The 17,079-nt window shown below is 48.9% G+C and overlaps 6 non-coding genes across 6 annotated transcripts; all 6 read left to right on the plus strand.

Moving 5' to 3' along the window:
* Positions 1 to 2,573: 2,573 nt before the first annotated feature.
* TRNAR-CCU (transfer RNA arginine (anticodon CCU)) lies at positions 2,574 to 2,646 on the plus strand. The gene has a single exon. It is a non-coding gene; the product is annotated as a tRNA-Arg (tRNA).
* A 2,503-nt stretch (positions 2,647 to 5,149) lies between these two features.
* On the plus strand, positions 5,150 to 5,222 carry TRNAR-UCU (transfer RNA arginine (anticodon UCU)). The gene has a single exon. It is a non-coding gene; the product is annotated as a tRNA-Arg (tRNA).
* An 864-nt stretch (positions 5,223 to 6,086) lies between these two features.
* On the plus strand, positions 6,087 to 6,159 carry TRNAR-CCU (transfer RNA arginine (anticodon CCU)). Its single transcript has one exon. It is a non-coding gene; the product is annotated as a tRNA-Arg (tRNA).
* Positions 6,160 to 7,727: 1,568 nt separating this feature from the next.
* On the plus strand, positions 7,728 to 7,801 carry TRNAR-CCU (transfer RNA arginine (anticodon CCU)). Its single transcript has one exon. It is a non-coding gene; the product is annotated as a tRNA-Arg (tRNA).
* An 865-nt stretch (positions 7,802 to 8,666) lies between these two features.
* Positions 8,667 to 8,739, plus strand: TRNAR-CCU (transfer RNA arginine (anticodon CCU)). The gene has a single exon. It is a non-coding gene; the product is annotated as a tRNA-Arg (tRNA).
* A 629-nt stretch (positions 8,740 to 9,368) lies between these two features.
* TRNAR-UCU (transfer RNA arginine (anticodon UCU)) lies at positions 9,369 to 9,441 on the plus strand. The gene has a single exon. It is a non-coding gene; the product is annotated as a tRNA-Arg (tRNA).
* The last annotated feature ends 7,638 nt before the right edge of the window (positions 9,442 to 17,079 follow it).

Consider the following 17,079-nt stretch of genomic DNA (forward strand, 5'->3'; position numbering starts at 1 on the left):
TCATGGCCTAATAAATAAGGCATCGGTCTTCTAAACGGGGTATCGCGGGTTCGAGTCCCGCCGAGGGTTGGTTATCCTTTTTCATTAACAAAGGGTTTTGGTAGTTTTCTCGCTTGAACCATAGCAAGTGCATTTCCCTTTCTCCTATATTCCTTTCGATGGTGTGTTCTACTGTAACCTAAAGTAAAAGCGCTAATGAAAGGAACACCAGAGCATCGCTCGCACATTGCCCTCGTGGCCTAACGGATAAGGCATCGTTCTCCTAACCAGGGATTGCGGGTTCGAGTCCCGCCGAGGTTGGGATATGTTTTTTCATTATCAGAGGGTTTGTGCTACAGTTTTCTTGCTTGAAGCAAATCATATGCGTTTCCTTTTCCCCTATATTCCTTTGGATGATGTGTTCTACTGTGACCTAGAGTAAACGCGCTAATGAAAAGAACGCTAGTGCATCGCTCGCACATCGCCCTTTTGGCCTAACGAATAAGGCATTGGTCTCCTAAACCGGGGATTGCGGGTTCGAGTCCCGCCGAGGGTAGGTTATTTTTTTTCATTCACTGAAAAGGTTTCCGCTACAGTTTTCTTGCTTGAAGCAAAGCTTATGCGCTTCTTTTCCCCTTTATTCCTTTCGATGTTGTGTTCTACTGTAACCTAGAGTAGAAGCGCTAATGAAAGAAACGCCTGTGCATCGCTCGCAAACCGCCCTCGTGGCCTAACGGATAAGGCATCGGTCTTCTAAACCGGGATTGCGGATTCGAGTCCCGCCGAGGGTGGGTTATCCTTTTTCAATACCAAGGGTTTCTGCAACAGTTTTCTTGCTTGAAGCAGAGCATTTGCGTTTCCTTTTCCCCTATATTTCTTTCGATGGTGTGTTCTACAGTAACCTAGAGTAAACGGGCTAATGATAAGAACGCTAGTGCTACGCTCGCACATCGCCCTCGTGGCCTAACGAATAAGGCATCGGTCTTCTAAACGGGGGATCGGGGGTTTGAGTCCCACCAATGGTGGGTTATTCTTTTTCATTAACAAAGGGTTTCTGCTACAGTTTTCTTGCTTGCACCAAAGCATGTGCATTACCCTTTCTCATATAATAATTGCGATGGTGTGTTCTACTGTAACCTAAAGTAAAAGCGCTAATGAAAGGAACGCCAGTGCATCGCTCGCACATTGCCCTCGTGGCCTAACGGATAAGGCATCGGTCTTCTAAACCGGGGATTGCGGGTGCGAGTGCCGCCGAGGGTGGGTTACTCTTTTTCAATAACAAAGGGTTTTTGCTAAAGTTTTCTTGCTTGAAGCAGAGCATATGCGTTTCCTTTTCCCCTATATTCCTTTCGCTGGTGTGTTCTACAGTAACCTAGACTAAAAGTGCTGATGAAAGGAACGCCAGTGCATCGCTCGCACATCGCCCTCGTGGCCTAACGGATAAGGCATCGTTCTCCTAAACCGGGGATTGCGGGTTCGAGTCCCACCGAGGGTGGGTTACTCTTTTTCATTAACAAAGGGTTTGTGCTATAGTTTTCTTGCTTGAAGCAAAGCATGTGCGTTTCCTTTTCCCCTATATTCCTTTGGAAGATGTGTTCTACTGCAACCTAGAGTAAAAGCGCTAATGAAAGGAACGCCAGTGCATCACTCGTTCATCGCCCTCGTGGCCTAACGGATAAGGCATCGGTGTCCTGAACCGGGGATTGCGGGTTCGAGTCCCGCCAAAGGTGGTATATTCGTTTTCAATACCAAAGGTTTCTGCAACAGTTTTCTTGCTTGAAGCAGAGCATATGCGTTTCCTTTTCTCCTATATTCCTTTCGATGGTGTGTTCTGCAGTAACCTAGCGTAAAAGTGCTAATGAAAGGAAAGCCAGTGCATTGCTCGCCCGTCGCCCTCGTGGGCTAACGAATAAGGCATCGGTCTTCCAAACGGGGGATTGCGGGTTTGAGTCCCGCCAAGGGTGGGTTATTCTTTTTCATTAACAAAGGGTTTCTGCTACAGTTTTCTTGTTTGAAGGAAAGCATATGCGCTCCTTTTCTCCTATATTCCTTTTGATGGTGTGTTTTACTGTAACCTAGAGTAAACGCGCTAATGAAAAGAACGCTAGTGCAACGCTCGCACATCGCCCTCGTGGCCTAACGAATAAGGCATTGGTCTTCTAAACGGGGGATTGCGGGTTCGAGTCCCGCTGAGGGTAGGTTATTCTTTTTCATTAACAAAGGGTTTCTGCTACAGTTTTCATGCTTGAACCAAAGCATGTGCATTTCCCTTTCTCCTATATTAATTTCGATGGTGTGTTCTGCTGTCCCCTAAAGTAAGAGCGCTAATGAAAGGAACGTTGGTGCATCAATCGCACGTTGCTCTCGAGGCCTAACGGATAAGGCATCGGTCTTCTTAACCTGGGATTGCGGGTTCGAGTCCCGCCGAGTGTGGGTTATCCTTTTTCATTACCAAGGGTTTTTGCTACAGTTTTTTTGCTTGAAGCAAAGCATATGCGTTTCCTTTTCCCCTATATTCCTTTCGATGGTGTATTCTACAATAACCTAGAGTAAAAGTGCTAATGAGAGGAACGACAGTGCATCGCTCGCACATCGCCCTCGTGGCCTAACGGATAAGGCATCGGTCTCCTAAACCGGGGACTGCGGGTTCGAGTCCCGCCGAGGTTGGGATATCCTTTTTCATTATCAAAGGGCTTGTGCTACAGTTTTCTTGCTTGAAGCAAATCATATGCGTTTCCTTCTCCCTTATATTCCTTTGGATGATGTGTTCTACTGTAACCTAGAGTATACGCGCTAATGAAAAGAACGCTAGTGCATCGCTCGCACATCGCCCTCTTGGCATAACGAATAAGGCATCGGTCTTTTCAACGGGGGATTGCGGGTTCGAGTCCCGCCGAGGGTTGGTTATCCTTTTTCATTAACAAAGGGTTTTGCTAGTTTTCTCGCTTGAACCATAGCAAGTGCATTTCCCTTTCTCCTATATTCCTTTCGATGGTGTGTTCTACAGTAACCTAGACTAAAAGTGCTGATGAAAGGAACGCCAGTGCATCGCTCGCACATCGCCCTCGTGGCCTAACGGATAAGGCATCGTTCTCCTAAACCGGGGATTGCGGGTTCGAGTCCCACCGTGGGTGGGTTACTCTTTTTCATTAACAAAGGGTTTGTGCTATAGTTTTCTTGCTTGAAGCAAAGCATGTGCGTTTCCTTTTCCCCTATATTCCTTTGGAAGATGTGTTCTACTGCAACCTAGAGTAAAAGCGCTAATGAAAGGAACGCCAGTGCATCACTCGTTCATCGCCCTCGTGGCCTAACGGATAAGGCATCGGTGTCCTGAACCGGGGATTGCGGGTTCGAGTCCCGCCAAAGGTGGTATATTCGTTTTCATTAGCAAAGGGTTTCTGCTACAGTTTTCTTGCTTAAAGCAAAGCATATACATTTCCTTTTCTCCTATATTCCTTTCGATGATGTGTTCTACTGTAACCTAGAGTAAACGCGCTAATGAAAAGAACGCTAGTGCATCGCTCGCCCATCGCCTCATGGCCTAACAAATAAGGCATCGGTCTTCTAAACGGGGGATATCGGGTTCGAATCCCGCCGGGTGGGTTATCCTTTTTCATTAACAAAGGGTTTTGCTACAGTTTTCTTGCTTGAACCAAAGCATGTGCATTTCCCTTTCTCCTATATTCCTTTCGATGGTGTGTTAGATTGTAACCTAAAGTAAAAGCGCTAATGAAAGGAACACCAGAGCATCGCTCGCACATTGCCCTCGTGGCCTAACGGATAAGGCATCGTTCTCCTAACCCGGGATTGCGGGTTCGAGTCCCGCCGAGGTTGGGATATGTTTTTTCATTATCAGAGGGTTTGTGCTACAGTTTTCTTGCTTGAAGCAAATCATATGCGTTTCCTTTTCCCCTATATTCTTTTGGATGATGTGTTCTACTGTGACCTAGAGTAAACGCGCTAATGAAAAGAACGCTAGTGCATCGCTCGCACATCGCCCTTTTGGCCTAACGAATAAGGCATTGGTCTCCTAAACCGGGGATTGCGGGTTCGAGTCCCGCCGAGGGTAGGTTATTTTTTTTCATTCACTGAAAAGTTTTCTGCTACAGTTTTCTTGTTTGAAGCAAAGCTTATGCGCTTCTTTTCCCCTTTATTCCTTTCGATGTTGTGTTCTACTGTAACCTAGAGTAAAAGCGCTAATGAAAGGAACGCCAGAGCATCGCTCGCACATTGCCCTCGTGGCCTAACGGATGAGGCATCGTTCTCTTAAACCGGGGATTGCGGGTTCGAGTCCCACCGAGGGTTGGTTACTCTTTTTCATTAACAAAGGGTTTGTGCTACAGTTTTCTTGCTTGAAGCAAAGCATGTGCGTTTCCTTTTTCCCTATATTCCTTTCGATGATGAGTTCTACTGCAACCTAGTGTAAAAGCGCTAATGAAAGAAACGCCTGTGCATCGCTCGCAAACCGCCCTCGTGGCCTAACGGATAAGGCATCGGTCTTCTAAACCGGGATTGCGGATTTGAGTCCCGCCGAGGGTGGGTTATCCTTTTTCAATACCAAGGGTTTCTGCAACAGTTTTCTTGCTTGAAGCAGAGCATTTGCGTTTCCTTTTCCACTATATTTCTTTCGATGGTGTGTTCTACAGTAACCTAGAGTAAACGGGCTAATGATAAGAACGCTAGTGCTACGCTCGCACATCGCCCTCGTGGCCTAACGAATAAGGCATCGGTCTTCTAAGCGGGGGATTGCGGGTTTGAGTCCCACCAATGGTGGGTTATTCTTTTTCATTAACAAAGGGTTTCTGCTACAGTTTTCTTGCTTGAACCAAAGCATGTGCATTACCCTTTCTCATATGTTAATTTCGATGGTGTGTTCTACTGTAACCTAAAGTAAAAGCGCTAATGAAAGGAACGCCAGTGCATCGCTCGCACATTGCCCTCGTGGCCTAACGGATAAGGCATCTGTCTTCTAAACCGGGGATAGCGGGTGCGAGTGCCGCCGAGGGTGGGTTACTCTTTTTCAATAACAAAGGGTTTTTGCTAAAGTTTTCTTGCTTGAAGCAGAGCATATGCGTTTCCTTTTCCCCTATATTCCTTTCGATGGTGTGTTCTACAGTAACCTAGACTAAAAGTGCTAATGAAAGGAACGCCAGTGCATCGCTCGCACATCGCCCTCGTGGCCTAACGGATAAGGCATCGGTCTTCTAAACCGGGGACGGCGGGTTCGAGTCCCGCCGAGGGTGGGTTATCCTTTTTCAATACCAAGGGTTTCTGCAACAGTTTTCTTACTTGAAGCAGAGCATATGCGTTTCTTTTTCTCCTATATTCCTTTCGATGGTGTGTTCTACAGTAACCTAGCGTAAAAGTGCTAATGAAAGGAACGCCAGTGCATCGCTCGCACATCGCCCTCGTGGGCTAACGAATAAGGCATCGGTCTTCCAAACGGGGGATTGCGGGTTTGAGTCCCGCCAAGGGTGGGTTATTCTTTTTCATTAACAAAGGGTTTCTGCTACAGTTTTCTTGTTTGAAGCAAAGCATATGCGCTCCTTTTCTCCTATATTCCTTTCGATGGTGTGTTTTACTGTAACCTAGAGTAAACGCGCTAATGGAAAGAACGCTAGTGCAACGCTCGCACATCGCCCTCGTGGCCTAACGAATAAGGCATCGGTCTTCTAAACGGGGGATTGCGGGTTTGAGTCCCGCCGAGGGTGGGTTATCCTTTTTCATTAACAAAGGGTTTCTGCTACAGTTTTCTTGCTTGAACCAAAGCATGTGCATTTTCCTATCTCCTATATTAATTTCGATGGTGTGTTCTGCTGTCCCCTAAAGTAAAAGCGCTATTGAAAGGAACGTTGGTGCATCAATCGCACGTTGCTCTCGTGGCCTAACGGATAAGGCATCGATCTTCTTAACCGGGGATTGCGGGTTCGAGTCCCGCCGAGTGTGGGTTATCCTTTTTCATTACCAAGGGTTTTTGCTACAGGTTTTTTGCTTGAAGCAAAGCATATGCGTTTCCTTTTTCCCTATATTCCTTTCGATGGTGTATTCTACAATAACCTAGAGTAAAAGTGCTAATGAGAGGAACGACAGTGCATCGCTCGCACATCGCCCTCGTGGCCTAACGGATAAGGCATCGGTCTCCTAAACCGGGGACTGCGGGTTCGAGTCCCGCCGAGGTTGGGATATCTTTTTTCATTATCAAAGGGTTTGTGCTACAGTTTTCTTGCTTGAAGCAAATCATATGCGTTTCCTTCTCCCTTATATTTCTTTGGATGATGTGTTCTACTGTAACCTTGAGTAAACGCGCTAATGAAAAGAACGCTAGTGCATCGCTCGCACATCGCCCTCTTGGCATAACGATCAAGGCATCGGTCTTCTAAATGGGGGATAGCGGGTTCGAGTCCCGCCGAGGGTTGGTTATCCTTTTTCATTAACAAAGGGTTTTGCTAGTTTTCTCGCTTGAACCATAGCAAGTGCATTTCCCTTTCTCCTATATTCCTTTCGATCGTGTGTTCTACAGTAACCTAGAATAAAGTGCTGATGAAAGGAACGCCAGTGCATCGCTCGCACATCGCCCTCGTGGCCTAACGGATAAGGCATCGTTCTCCTAAACCGGGGATTGCGGGTTCGAGTCCCACCGAGGGTGTGTTACTCTTTTTCATTAACAAAGGGTTTGTGCTACAGTTTTCTTGCTTGAAGCAAAGCATGTGCGTTTCCTTTTCCCCTATATTCCTTTGGAAGATGTGTTCTACTGCAACCTAGAGTAAAAGCGCTAATTAAAGGAACGCCAGTGCATCACTCGTTCATCGCCTCGTGGCCTAACGGATAAGGCATCGGTCTCCTGAACCGGGGATATCGGGTTCGAGTCCCGCCAAAGGTGGTATATTCGTTTTCATTAACAAAGGGTTTCTGCTACAGTTTTCTTGCTTAAAGCAAAGCATATGCGCTTCTTTCCCCGTATATTCCTTTCGATGATGAGTTCTACTGCAACCTAAAGTAAAAGCGCTAATGAAAGGAACGCCTGTGCATCGCTCGCACATCACCCTCGTGGCCTAACGGATAAGGCATCGGTCTCCTAAACCGGGGATATCGGGTTCGAGTCCCGCCGAGGGTAGGTTATTTTTTTTTCATTCACTGAAAAGGTTTCTGCTGCAGTTTTCTTGCTTGAAGCAAAGCTTATGCGCTTCTTTTCCCCTTTATTCCTTTCGATGTTGTGTTCTACTGTAACCTAGAGTAAACGCGCTAATGAAAAGAACGCTAGTGCATCGCTCGCCCATCGCCCTCATGGCCTAAGGAATAAGGCATCGGTCTTCTAAACGAGGGATTGCGGGTTCGAGTCCCGCCGAGGGTGGGTTATCCTTTTTCATTAACAAAGGGTTATGCTACAGTTTTCTTGCTTAAACCAAAGCATGTGCATTTCCCTTTCTCCTATATTCCTTTCGATGGTGTGTTCTACTGCAACCTTGAGTAAAAGCGCTAATGAAAGGAACGCCAGTGCATCGCTCGCACATCGCCCTCGTGCCCTAACGGATAAGGCATCGGTCTCCTAAACCGGGGATGGCGGGGTCGAGTCCCGCCGGGGGTGGGATATTTTTTTTCACTAACAAAGGGTTTCTGCTACAGTTTTCTTGCTTGCAGGAAAGCAAATGCGTTTTCTTTTTGCCCTATATTCCTTTCGATGGTGTGTTCTACTGCAACTTAGAATAAAAGCGCTAATGAAAGGAACGCCAGTGCATCGCCCGCACATCGCCCTCGTGGCCTAACGGATAAGGCATCGGTCTCCTAAACCGGGGATTGCGGGTTCGAGTCCCGCCGAGAGGTAGGTTATTTTTTTTATTATCAAAGGGTTTCTCCCACAGTTTTCTTGCTTGAACCAAAGCATATGCATTTCCTTTTTCCCTATATTCCTTTCGATGATGTGTTCTACTGTAACCCAGAGTAAACGCGCTAATGAAAAGAACGCTAGTGAATCGCTCGCCCATCGCCCTCATGGCCTAACGAATATGGCATCGGTCTTCTAAACGGGGGATATCGGGTTCGAGTCCCGCCGAGGGTGGGTTATCCTTTTTCATTAACAAAGGATTTTGCTAAAGTTTTCTTGCTTGAACCAAAGCATGTGCATTTTCCTTTCTCCTATATTTCTTTCGATGGTGTGTTCTACTGTAACCTAAAGTAAAAGCGCTAATGAAAGGAACGCCAGAGCATCGCTCGCACATTGCCCTCGTGGCCTAACGGATGAGGCATCGTTCTCCTAAACCGGGGATTGCGGGTGCGAGTGCCGCCAAGGGTGGGTTACTCTTTTTCATTGACAAAGGGTTTGTGCTAAAGTTTTCTTGCTTGAAGCAGAGCATATGCGTTTCCTGTTCCCCTATATTCCTTTCGATGGTGTGTTCTACAGTAACCTAGACTAAAAGTGATGATAAAAGGAACGCCAGTGCATCGCTCGCACATCGCCCTCGTGGCCTAACGGATAAGGCATCGGTCTTCTAAACCAGAGATGGCTGGTTCGAATCCCGCCGAGGGTGGGTTATCCCTTTTCAATACCAAGGGTTTTTGCTACAGTTTTTTTTGCTTGAAGCAAAGCATATGCGTTTCCTTTTCCCCTATATTCCTTTCGATGGTGTGTTCTACAATAACCTAGAGTAAAAGTGCTAATGAGAGGAACGCCAGTGCATCGCTCACACATCGCCCTCGTGGCCTAACGGATAAGGCATCGGTCTCCTAAACCGGGGACTGCGGGTTCGAGTCCCGCCGAGGTTGGGATATCCTTTTTCATCATCAAAGGGTTTGTGCTACAGTTTTCTTGCTTGAAGCAAATCATATGCGTTTCCTTTTCCCTTATATTCCTTTGGATGATGTGTTCTACTGTAACCTAGAGTAAACGCGCTAATGAAAAGAACGCTAGTGCAACGCTCGCACATCGCCCTCTTGGCCTAACGAATAAGGCATCGGTCTTCTAAACGGGGGATCGCGGGTTCGAGTCCCACCGAGGGTTGGTTATGCTTTTTCATTAACGAAGGGTTTTGCTAGTATTCTCGCTTGAACCATAGCAAGTGCATTTCCCTTTCTCCTATATTCCTTTCGATGGTGTGTTCTACAGTAACCTAAAGTAAAAGCGCTAATGAAAGGAATGCCAGTGCATCGCTCGCACATTGCCCTCGTGGCCTAACGGATAAGGCATCGGTCTTCTAAACCGGGGATTGCGGGTGCGAGTGCCGCCGAGGGTGGTTTACTCTTTTTTATTAACAAAGGGTTTGTGCTAAAGTTTTCTTGCTTGAAGCAGAGCATATGCGTTTCCTTTTCCCCTATATTCCTTTCGATGGTGTGTTCTACAGTAACCTAGACTAAAAGTGCTGATGAAAGGAACGCCAGTGCATCGCTCGCACATCGCCCTCGTGGCCTAACGGATAAGGCATCGGTCTTCTAAACCGGGGAGGGCGGGTTCGAGTCCCGCCGAGAGTGGGTTATCCTTTTTCAATACCAAAGGTTTCTGCAACAGTTTTGCTTGAAGCAGAGCATATGCGTTTCCTTTTCTCCTATATTGCTTTCGATGGTGTGCTCTACAGTAACCTAGCGTAAAAGTGCTAATGAAAGGAACGCCAGTGCATCGCTCGCACATCGCCCTCGTTGGCTAACGAATAAGGCATCGGTCTTCCAAACGGGGGATTGCGGGTATGAGTCCCGCCAAGGGTGGGTTATTCTTTTTCATTAACAAAGGGTTTCTGCTACAGTTTTCTTGTTTGAAGCAAAGCATATGCGCTCCTTTTCTCCTATATTCCTTTCGATGGTGTGTTTTACTGTAACCTAGAGTAAACGCGCTAATGAAAAGAACGCTAGTGCAACGCTCGCACATCGCCCTCGTGGCCTAACGAATAAGGCATCGGTCTTCTAAACGGGGCATTGCGGGTTCGAGTCCCGCCGAGGGTGCGAGGGTGGGTTATCCTTTTTCATTAACAAAAGGTTTCTGCTACAGTTTTCTTGCTTGAACCAAAGCATGTGCATTTCCCTTTCTCCTATATTAATTTCGATGTTGTGTTCTACTGTCCCCTTAAGTAAAAGCGCTAATGAAAGGAACGTTGGTGCATCAATCTCACGTTGCTCTCGTGGCCTAACGTATAAGGCGTCGGTCTTCTTAACCGGGGATTGCGGGTTCGAGTCCCGCCGATTGTGGGTTATCCTTTTTCATTACCAAGGGTTTTTGCTACAGTTTTTTTGCTTGAAGCAAAGCATATGCGTTTCCTTTTCCCCTATATTCCTTTCGATGGTGTGTTCTACAATAACCTACAGTAAAAGTGCTAATGAGAGGAACGCCAGTGCATCGCTCGACATCGCCCTCGTGGCCTAACGGTTAGGCATCGGTCTCCTAAACCAGGGACTGCGGGTTCGAGTCCCGCCGAGGTTGGGATATCCTTTTTCATTATCAAAGGGTTTGTGCTACAGTTTTCTTGCTTGAAGCAAATCATATGCGTTTCCTTTTCCCTTATATTCCTTTGGATGATGTGTTATACTGTAACCTAGAGTAAACGCGCTAATGAAAAGAACGCTAGGGCATCGCTCGCACATCGCCCTCTTGGCCTAACGAATAAGGCATCGGTCTTCTAAACGGGGGATGGCGGGTTCGAGTCCCGCCGAGGGTTGGTTATCCTTTTTCATTAACAAAGGGTTTTGCTAGTTTTCTCGCTTGAACCATAGCAAGTGCATTTCCCTTTCTCCTATATTCCTTTCGATGGTGTGTTCTACAGTAACCTAGCGTAAAAGTGCTAATGAAAGGAACGCCAGTGCATCGCTCGCACATCGCCCTCGTGGGCTAACGAATAAGGTATCGGTCTTCCAAATGGGGGATTGCGGGTTTGAGTCCCGCCAAGGTTGGGTTATTCTTTTTCATTACCAAGGGTTTCTGCTACAGTTTTCTTGTTTGAAGCAAAGCATATGCGCTCCTTTTCTCCTATATTCCTTTCGATGGTGTGTTTTACTGTAACCTAGAGTAAAGCATAAGAGTAGGCCTAACGGATAAGGCATCGGTCTCCTAAACCGGGGACTGCGGGTTCGAGTCCCGCCGAGGTTGGGATATCCTCTTTCATTATCAGAGGGTTTGTGCTACAGTTTTCTTGCTTGAAGCAAATCATATTGCCACGTTCCATTTCACAAGTATTTGTTATCGTTCCGAAACACCACACGATTCTCGGCGCAAACCGCGCCTGCAGGTTTCGAGAAGGTTCCGGGCTGTAGTAGATCATTTCGATACAATCACGCCCACTGTGCGAACGGTACAGATTGTTCTGGAACCTACGCCACCGCCAGCGATAACGCTTGAACATTCGACGACAAGGGTATAAATGCCGACGCGCTTCGCCGCTTGTCAGTTGTTGATCGAAGGCCGACGCTGTGTTCGCCGCTATCAGTCCGAGACTTCTATCTGAGCTACGCCACTGCAGTGCGCCACAACGCTCCTCCCCATCCACGCCAAAACGCCGCCCCGTCACACTTCCGTCGTCAGACGCCACCGCCGCCACCACCCCAACCGACGTTCTACCGTTCCCCAGCGGGCCAGCGCAGTGCACCGAGAAAAACGGACGTTTGGCGTGCACCTGACAACCGCCCGCTCTGCTTCCACTGCAGCGAGGCCGGGCAGACATACCGCCGTTGCCAGTACCGACAGATGGGACTGCGTGGCTTCGCCGTCAATGCACCGCGTCCGCAGCCAGGAGATCGGCCACGTGACATCGCCGACTACCTGGCAGGAACTCAATGGACACCACGAAGTCCTTCCCGTTCGCCGTCGCCCAGCCGCCGCATGTCACCGCACCCCCGGCAGTACTCTGGCCCAACGCGGGGCCGGTCTCCTAGCCCGTATCCGGGAAACTAAGGGCAGCAACCGATGGAGGTGCGGTTGCTGTGCGACGAACTACCGAAGATCCTCCGACGACGACGCGACGGAGCTTTTTGAACACAACCCCAACCAGGAAAAGCCCTGAAGGCAAAAGCTCACTTTCCGAAGGTGGCCGGACGACGCAACATGGAAGCAGCGGAACAAGACGACGCAGCCGTGACCCGACGCCACGCCCTAACTGTAATGCGAGACGGCGAACTAGCGACCTCGACGTTCTTATCGACGGCCACAGAGTGACTGCTCTCGTCGATACTGGAGCCGACTATTCTGTCATCAGTGGGTCGTTCGCCGCGAAGTTAAAGAAAGTTAGGACAGCTTGGAAAGGCCCTGAAATCCGCACAGCCGGAGGTCATCTCGTAACGCCTGCAGGAATCTGCACAGCGAGAGTCACCATTAACGGCCGTATTTATCCTACAGACTTCGTAGTCCTACAGCGTTGCTCGAGAGATGTCATCCTTGGCATGGACTTCTTATGCCTCCATGGTGCTGTCATCAACCTAAAAACAAAGTCGATAACGTTATCCACAGAAGAAGCACTACCGCCGCGCACACCGTCTGGACACCATGCCTTGAATGTGCTGGAAGAACAAGTCACCATTCCGCCTCGCTCAAGCGTCATTATTTCAGTCGGCGCTCCTGAATCACCTGACTTCGAAGGCGTCGTTGAAGGCAGTCAGCATCTGTTGGTCACCCGAAATATTTGCGTCGCAAGAGGAATTGCAGAGTTGCGGGGAGGCAAAGCAACGGTTATGCTCACAAATTTCAGAAATGAGTACAAACATGTGAACAAAGGAACAACGGTCGCATACATCGAAGAAATTGTCGAAGCCACCAGTGCTTTCGCCCTCGCCGATTCTGCGGAACCTGCTCAGAGGAACCAAGCCCCTCCCATAGCTTTCGACGTCAATCCCAGACTTCCGAACGATAAGCAAGAACAGCTCCAGGCCCTGCTCCTGCAATACGAAGATTGCTTTTCGTCGTCATCGAAAATTCGGCAGACCCCAATCACGAAACATCGAATCATAACCGAAGAAAATGCCAGACCACTCCGTCAGAGTCCGTACAGGGTTTCGACGCGAGAACGTGAGGCAATGAAGCGACAAGTTGATGAAATGCTGCGAGATGACATTATCCAGCCGTCCAAGAGTCCGTGGGCATCCCCCGTGGTGTTAGTGAAGAAAAAGAATGGGACCCTACGTTTCTGCGTCGATTATCGCCGCCTGAACAAAATCACAAGAAAGGACGTGTATCCTCTCCCACGAATAGACGACGCCCTTGATCGGCTCCATAACGCCAAGTACTTCTCGTCAATGGACCTCAAGACTGGCTATTGGCAAATCGAAGTCGACGAAAGAGACCGAGAGAAGACGGCGTTTATAACACCGGACGGCCTCTTCGAGTTTAAGGTGATGCCCTTCGGCCTTTGCTCAGCGCCTGCAACTTTTCAACGCGTTATGGATACAGTACTGGCAGGGTTGAAGTGGCAGACTTGCCTTGTGTACTTGGACGACGTCGTCGTGTTTTCCTCGAGTTGCGACGATGATGATGATGATGTTTGATGTTTTATGGCGCAAGGGCCATTTCACGACCAAAGAGCGCCAGTTCATCTTACTAAAAACATGGACAATGATTGTGATAAGCGGCTGTATAAGGGCCATAAAATTCCTCGCGGTAAGGCGGGTAAAAACATACAAGTAATAAAATCATGACCATGTCGTGAAAGGTGTGTGCGGTGTGAATAGATGACAAAAGTTGGTGATAATAAAAGACGATGGTGGAGTTTCGACGAGCATCTTCGGCGCCTTGAAGCTGTACTTCAAGCCACCAAGACATCCGGACTCACACTGAAGCCAGAAAAGTGCAGATTTGCGTATGAGGAGCTCTTGTTTCTGGGGCACGTTATCAGCAAGTCTGGAGTTCGTCCCGATCCACGGAAAACAGCCGCCATCGCCGATTTCCCGCCGCCCACTGACAAGAAGGCCGTGCGCCGATTTCTGGGCCTGTGCGCCTATTATAGGCGGTTCGTGAAAAACTTCGCCTGCATCGCCGATCCTCTCACTAACCTTACCAAGGCCGACTCGGAGTTCAAGTGGGAAACGCCACAGGAACACGCTTTCCAGGAGCTTAAACATCGCCTCCAGACGCCTCCGTTACTTGCCCAATTCGACGAATTCGCCGAGACAGAAATACATACAGACGCAAGCAGCGTAGGTCTTGGCGCCGTTCTTGTGCAGAGGGCTGACGGACTTGAAAGGGTTATTAGTTACGCCAGCCGATCGCTATCCAAAGCAGAAGCAAATTATTCCACAACAGAAAAGGAGTGCCTCGCCATCATCTGGGCTACGTCGAAATTTCGCCCCTACCTCTACGGCAGGCCCTTCAAAGTTGTGAGCGACCACCACGCCTTGTGTTGGCTAGCCACTTTGAAGGACCCTTCAGGTCGCCTCGCACGATGGAGCCTGAGACTTCAAGAATATGACATTACTGTCATTTCCGGCAAAAAACACTCCGACGCTGACTGTCTCACTCGTGCGCCTGTCGACCAACCGCTACCCGACGACTCGGATGACGACTACTTCTTGGGAACGATAACTACCGACGACTTCGCTGAACGACAGCGGGCCGACCCGGAACTTAAAGCCCTAATAGAATACCTCGAAGGCAGGACCACCGAAGTCCCGAAGGTATTCAAGCGCGCACTTGCGTCGTTCTTTCTACGAAACGGTCTTCTACAAAAGAAAAACTTTTCACCGCTTCGAGCTAAGTACCTCCTTGTGGTGCCTTCAGCTCTTCGACCAGAACTCCTGCAGGCCCTGCACGACGATCCGACGGCAGGGCACCTCGGTGTTTCCCGCACGCTCGCGAGGATACAAGAAAGGTACTACTGGCCACGTCTTACCACCAACGTCACTCGTTATGTGAGGACATGCCGGGACTGTCAGCGACGCAAGACACCGCCGACAAGGCCAGCGGGACTTCTGCAGCCAATTGATCCACCTTGCCGACCTTTCCAGCAGATTGGTATGGACCTACTGGGGCCGTTCCCGACGTCGGCTTTCGGAAACAAGTGGATCGTGGTAGCTACCGACTACCTCACCCGCTACGCCGAGACAAAAGCCCTGCCAAAAGGCAGTGCATCCGAGGTAGCTAAGTTTTTCGTCGAAAATATCGTCCTACGTCACGGCGCCCCGGAGGTCCTTATAACCGACAGAGGAACGGCATTCACTGCCGACTTAACTCAAGCGATCTTGGCATACAGCCAAACAAACCACCGCCGGACGACAGCGTACCACCCACAGACCAACGGCCTCACCGAGCGGCTTAACAAGACGATCGCCGACATGCTGTCAATGTACGTCGATGTCGAACACAAGACGTGGGACGCCATTCTTCCGTATGTGACCTTCGCATACAACACGGCGGTGCAGGAGACGACGGAGATATCTCCATACAAATTAGTCTACGGAAGGAGCCCGGCAACGACGCTCGATGCCATGTTACCCAACGTCACCGACGAAGAAAACCTCGATGTGAGCGAGTACCTTCAACGCGCCGAAGAAGCCCGACAACTTGCGCGTCTTCGTATCAAGAATCAACAGACGACCGACAGCCACCGTTACAACCTTCGACGACGCTTCGTGGAATACCAGCCCGGTGAACGTGTTTGGGTGTGGACGCCAATACGCCGACGTGGACTAAGTGAAAAGCTTCTGCGACGGTACTTCGGACCGTACAAGGTGGTTCGACGTCTCGGCCCACTTGATTACGAGGTTGTCCCCGACGGCATCACGAACTCTCAACGACGCCGATCGCGACCTGAAGTCGTCCATGTCGCGCGCCTCAAGCCGTTTCATGCACGTTAACAAACTGAAACAGTGTTTTTTTGTATTATTGTTGTATTGTAATTTATTCATTGTACTTTCCTGCATTATTATTGTACCTTCATCTTTAGTTAAAGCTTTTTTTCAGAGGGGGGCAATGCCACGTTACATTTCACAAGTATTTGTTATCGTTCCGAAACACCACACGATTCTCGGCGCAAACCGCGCCTGCAGGTATCGAGAAGGTTCCGGACTGTAGTAGATCATTTCTATAAGATCAAGCCCACTGTGCGAACGGTACAGATTGTTCTGGAACCTACGCCACCGCCAGCGATAACGCTAGAACATTCGACGTCAAGGGTATAAATGCCGACGCGCTTCGCCGCTTGTCAGTTGTTGATCGAAGGCCGACGCTGTGTTCGCCGCTATCAGTCCGAGACTGCTATCTGTGCAAGACTGCTGCTGTAATTAGACTTTCCCTTTACCGGGCACAGGTTCGCCCAAATAAACAGTTAAGTCCCAACACGAAGTTTTCTGTCTTTGGCCACGTCACGACCCCGTGACAATATGCGTTTCCTTTTCTCCTATATTCCATCGGATGATGTGTTCTACTGTAACCTAGAGTAAACGCGCTAATGAAAAGAACGCTAGTGCATCGCTCGCACATCGCCATCTTGGCCTAACGAATAAGGCATCGGTCTTCTAAACGGGGGATTGCGGGTTCGAGTCCCGCCGAGGGTTGGTTATCCTTTTTCATTAACAAAGGGTTTTGCTAGTTTTCTCGCTTGAACCAAAGCAAGTGCATTTCCCTTTTTCCTATATTCCTTTCGATGGTGTGTTCTTCTGCAACCTAGAGTAAAAGCGATAATGAAAGGAACGCCAGTGCATTGCTCGCGCATCGCCCTCGTGCCCTTACGGATAAGGCATCGGTCTCCTAAACCGGGGATGGCAGGGTCGAGTCCCGCCGAGGGTGGGATATTCTTTTTCATTAACAGAAGGTTTCTGCTGCAGTTTTCCTACTTGCGGGAAAGCAAATGCGTTTTCTTTTGCCCTATATTCCTTTCGATGGTGTGTTCTACTGCAACCTAGAGTAAAAGCGCTAATGAAAGGAACGCCAGTGCATCGCCCGCACATCGCCCTCGTGGCATAACGGATAAGGCATCGGTCTCCTAAACCGGGGATTGCGGGTTTGAGTTCCACCAAGGGTGAGTTATTCTTTTTCATTAACAAAGGGTTTGTGCTACAGTTTTCCTCGTGAAGCAAAGCATATGCGTTTCCTTTTCTCCTAAATTCCTTTCGATGGTGTGTTCTACTGCAACCTAGAGAAAAAGCGCTAATGAAAGGAACGCCAGTGCACCGCCCGCTATCGCCCTCGTGGCCAAACGGATA

This window comes from Rhipicephalus microplus, chromosome 2 (genome assembly GCF_043290135.1).
Source record: "Rhipicephalus microplus isolate Deutch F79 chromosome 2, USDA_Rmic, whole genome shotgun sequence".
NCBI lineage: Eukaryota > Metazoa > Arthropoda > Arachnida > Ixodida > Ixodidae > Rhipicephalus > Rhipicephalus microplus.